A 5376-nucleotide genomic window follows, 5' to 3' on the forward strand; every position below is an offset into this window, starting at 1 on the left:
GTACTCTTTTAAAACCCTTTTTTCTTCCTGTAGAATTAGTAGTAATGTCCCTGCTTTCATTTTTTTTTAATATATAAATTTATTTATTTTTACTTTTGGCTGCGTTGGGTCTTCCGTTGCCACACAGGGGCTTTCTCTAGTTGAGGCGAGGGGGCTACTCTTTGTTGCGGTGGTGGGCTTCTCATTGCAGTGGCTTCTCTTGTTGGGGAGTACAGGATCTAGGTGTGCGGGCTTAGTTGCTCCATGGCATGTATGTAGGATCTTCCTGGACCAGGGATCGAACCTGGGTCCCCTGCACTGGCAGACGGATTCTTAACCACTGCCTCACCAGGGAAGTCTCCTTGCTTTCATTTCTGATTTTAATGACTTGTGTCTTTTTTCCTTAGTCCATCTAGCTAAAAGTTCATCCATTTCATTGATCTTTTTAAAGAACCAACTTTTGGTTTCACTGATTTTCTCTATTGTTCTTCTATACTGAATTTCATTTATCTTTGCTGTAATCTTTATTTCCTTCCTTCTGCTAGCTCTTGGTTTAGTTTGTTTTTTTTCTAGTTTTCAAGTTGAAAGTTAGATGGCTGACTTAAGATCTTTCTTGTTTTGTTTTGTTTTTTTTTTTTTTGCGGTACGCGGGCCTCTCACTGCTGTGGTCTCTCCCCCTGCGGAGCACAGGCTCCGGACGCGCAGGCTCAGCCGCCATGGCTCACGGGCCCAGCCGCTCCGCGGCACGCGGGATCCTCCTGGACCGGGGCACGAACCCGCGTCCCCCGCATTGGCAGGCGGACTCTCAACCACTGCGCCACCAGGGAAGCCCTCTTGTTTTTTTTAACGTGAACATTTACAGCTATAATTTCCCCTTAGCACTGCTTTTGCTGCATCCCATAAGTTTTGGTATGCTTTGTTTTTTTCATTCATTCTAAGTATTTTCTAATTTCCCCTGTGATTTCCTCTTTGATCCACTGGTTATTTTTAATTAATATTAAATATTTATATAAATATAAATGTTAATATAAAAATAAATATTAAGCCCCGGCGAGCGGGGGCTACTCTTCATTGTGGTGCGTGGGCTGCAGTGGCTTCTCTTTGTTGCGGAGCATGGGCTCTAGGCGCATGGGCTTCAGTAGTTGTGGCACACGGGCTCAGTAGTTGTGCACGGGCTTAGGTGCTCTGCGGCATGAGGGATCTTCCCGGACCAGGGCTTGAACCCATGTTCCCTGCATTGGTAGGTGGATTCTTAACCACTGCATCACCAGGGAGGTCCCCAGGACTATTTTTTCCAAGTCTTTGTCTAATATAGCTGCCATTAAGTCTTTTTCAGGGACAATATTCTGGTGATTTATTTTCTTTTGAATGGGCCATACTCTAATGTTTCTTTGCATGCCTTGTGACTTTTTTGTTGAACGCTGGACATTTGAATCTGGTAATATGGTAACTCTGAGAATCAGATTCTCCCCCTTCCCCAGGGTTTGCCATTGTTTTGTTTTTCTGAATTGTCGTAGGCTGTCTCTGTACCAGGGATCAGCCTGAGGTGTAAATGTAATATCGTCTTTTCTGAGCCTTTCCTTAGGTATTGTGGTCACTTTCTAATTTTCCCCATATATGCAGATACTTATGAATGTCCTAGTCTTTAACATCTGACTCCCAAAAGGGAAAAAATGAAGGGGGAACATAAGGGCACTGATCTGTTAAATTTCCTGGAAGTCACTTGGGTGGTGGGTTGCTAGTACCAGAGGGAGGAAAACAGTTCTCACAGAATGGTGGTTGTGAGTTACTGGCTATCTGGCGGTTCCCAGTGCAAGAGCTCACCTTTGTTTTGCCAGACTTAGTGTTCCCAGGGCTGGGCAGCTTTTGCTGAAAATATTTAAAGGCACAAGTATTGCCTGCAATAACCTGGACAAGGGAAAGATCTGGGAAGAAAGAGGTTGGGAAAGGATATAATAGGGAGAAAGGCCTTTTAAAAGGTCCCACATCATACTGGGGAAATCAAAGCATAACACATGCCCAGGGCTGGATATTTGCTCAGAAATGCCTGAGAAAACAATAAGCTTTCATGTCTAGCATTCAGGCTCCACACAAGCAGGACTGAAAGCTAAGGCAGAGTTGTACACAGCCTGGCTAAGCAGTAAAGGGTTGCTCCAACACAAAGCCAATCATCTGTAAAGAGTGTATTTTTTTTTTCTCACTTTTCTTTTTATAAGTGAGTTTTGCAAGGTTGCAGGATACAAGAGCAATATACAAAATCGACTGCTATATGTACCCAAGCAACAACCAGAAATTCTAATTAGAAAATACCATTTACAATAGCATCAAGAAACCTGAAATACTTTGGGATAAATCTGACAAAGATGTGAAAGATCTGTAAACATGACCTACAAAATACTGAGAGAAATTAAAGAAAACCTAAATAAATGGAGAGATATGCCTTGTTTGGGGGTGGTCAGTTCTCCCTCAGTTGGTCTACAGATTCAATGCAATGCCAATAAAAATCCTACCAGATTTTTGGGTAGAAATTGACAAGCTTTTTTCCTAAAACTCATACAGAAATGCACAGTAACCAGAACAGACAAAATAACGTTTAAAAGCACCAAGTTGGAAAACTAACATTACCTGATTTCAAGAATTCGTATTAATCCTCAGTAATTAAGGCAGGGTAGTACTGTCATTAGGACAAATAGATTAGTGGAACAGAAATGTACAGTGGAGAAGGTTTAGCTTTTCAGCTAATGGTGCTGGACAACTGGCTACCTGTATGCAAAAAGAATGAACTTAAAGCCATACCTGGAGCCATACAGATAGATGATACACAGAGCCAAAATGAATCAGACGTAAATGTAAAACTGCAAACTTTAAACTTCTAGGAGAAAACCTTTATCATCTTGGGTTAGGTAAAGATTTCTTAGAGTAACAGCAGTACAATCCAAAGAACAAATGGATTTCATCAAAATTATACCTCTGCTCTTCAGTGACACGGTTGAAAGAATTAAAGCAGCCTGAAATTAATATAATGTATCTCAATTATACTTCAAGAAAACAAAAAGAAGCCACAGATGGGGACAAGATCTTTGCAAAACATACACCTGGATAGAAGAACTTGTATGCAGGATATATAGAGAGCTCTCAAAACTCAACAGTAAGAACACAGCTCTGGAATTCCCTGGCAGTCCAGTGGTTAGGACTCCGCACTTCTGCTGCTTAGAGCCTGGGTTCGATCCCTGGTTGAGGATCTAAGATCCTATAAGCCACATGGGCACAGCCAAAAAAAATAAAAAACAAATACAATTTAATTTTTAACATGGCCAAAAATAGTAAACAGGTACTTCACCAAAGAAGATAAGAATGATGGCTAAAAAGTACACAAAAAGATGTTAAACGTCATTAGGGAAGTGAAAATTCCAACCACAATGAGATACCATTTCACAGCCACTAAAATGGCTAAAATTATAAAGACTGACCATACAAAGTGTTGGAAAAGATTGAAGAAATTGGAACCTTCAGGGACTTCCCTGGTGGCACAGTGGTTAAGAATCCACCTGCCAGTGCAGGGGACACGGGTTCGATCCCTGGTCTGGGAAGATCCCACATGCCATGGAGCAACTAAGCCCGTGCACCACAACCACTGAGCCTGCGCTCTAGAGCCCACGAGCCACAACTACTGAGCCCACATGCTGCAACTACTGAAGCCCGCACACCTAGAGCCCATGCTTTACAGCAAGAGAAGCCACCACAATGAGAAGCCCACGCACTGCAATGAAGAGTAGTCCCCACTCACAACTAGAGAAAGCCTGCGTGCAGCAACAAAGACCCAACACAGCCAAAAATAAATGTTTAAAAAAAAAAGAAATTGGAACCCTTATACATTATTAATGAGAATGTAAAATAGTCCAACCACTTTGGAAAACTGTTTGGCAGTTCCTTAAAAAGTTAAAACATACACCTACCATATGTATGATGCAGCCATTCCACTCCTAGGTATTTAGCCAAAAGAAAATATATCTCCATACAAAGACTTGTACATAGCAATGAAACCAGAGTTTCCTAATAGTACCTCAGCCTCTTTATACATCAGGATTTAGGCTTTTTATTCCTCTAAAAAAAACTCTTTTCTCAGGATAAGAGATGTTCGTAATTTCGAAACACTCAAAAGAATGTGAAAATCACACTCCCGACTAAAAATTTCTTGTATGTTCTTTTAGTCTTTTCTGTTTTCCACAAACAAAAACCAACCAAAAAGTGACATGGGGAACAATGAAAACACACACCACAGGATATATCTCTGAAATATAAGTACACACATTTTAATTTATTTTTAAGAATATTTATATTTTAAAATCAGGACATTTATATGTATGCCTAAACAGCATGGCTGACACAGACCAAATCCACACTGGTAAGCTTCCAAGAACCATTTACTGTGCTGCCAGTAGTACTGGTGCAGGCAGACAGAGAATAAATAATAGTGCTTTGGGGAGCACAGTAGTGACTGATACATAGGGTAGGTAAAGAAGGAGCCTCATCGTGGATGCTACAGCAGGAACAGCTCCCCAGTACTGATATGTGCAAAGTTCCAGATCTCCACGACAGAAACGGCCCAACCCATCCAAACAGCCTCCCAACTTGGCTGGCAAGTGCAGAGGGTGGAGGAACTCAGGCACAGGGGGCACAGGGATGGGGAACTGGACCCAGAGAAAAACTGAAGAAACAGAGTTCAGACAAGTACGTGTGTTCACACACATACCCCCACAGCACTGGCCTATATAACAAAACTGTACACAATTTAACAAAGGTGCTCCCAGCCTCCCTGTCACCTCTTTGGCTGTGAGTCAGGCCATCCCAACTTCTGACACACAGACATCTTCATCAGGAGGAAGGCTGTCCTGTGTGGTGGGGACAGGCCTTTAGGTGAGAGCAAAGCTACTGAAGCTATAGCATTAACTGAATATCCCTAAACAAAAAAGATGTTAATTGCTAATTATAAGTGTACAAGCCAAAAACTACTTCATGTACCATACCCCAAGCTTGGGCATAGTCAATCATTTAACTACACAATGGTGAAGTAAAACAAGCCCTTGAGCATGCTTTAGCAAGTACAATTACGGGGTAGGGAAAGAAATTAGGTTCGATATGCTAAAATTTACGCTTACTGCTATGAACTATGTTTTAATGTATTTCTTGAGTCAAAATAAAACCAAGTGTCTAAGGACGTACTAAGCTTATGATGGACTCTCATCTGTAACTCATTCACTTCTGTAAGTTAGGCCCATGGTAATGGAACCTGTCCAGGCTTTCAAGCACATCTAAGCTGAAGAAACATTAAAGCCACCCCTGTATAATTAGGCACAGGGCATAGGAAACCTTAGCTGGATGACTGATCAGGGCTTC

Source organism: Hyperoodon ampullatus, assembly GCF_949752795.1.
Source record: "Hyperoodon ampullatus genome assembly, chromosome: 3".
Lineage (NCBI taxonomy): Eukaryota > Metazoa > Chordata > Mammalia > Artiodactyla > Ziphiidae > Hyperoodon > Hyperoodon ampullatus.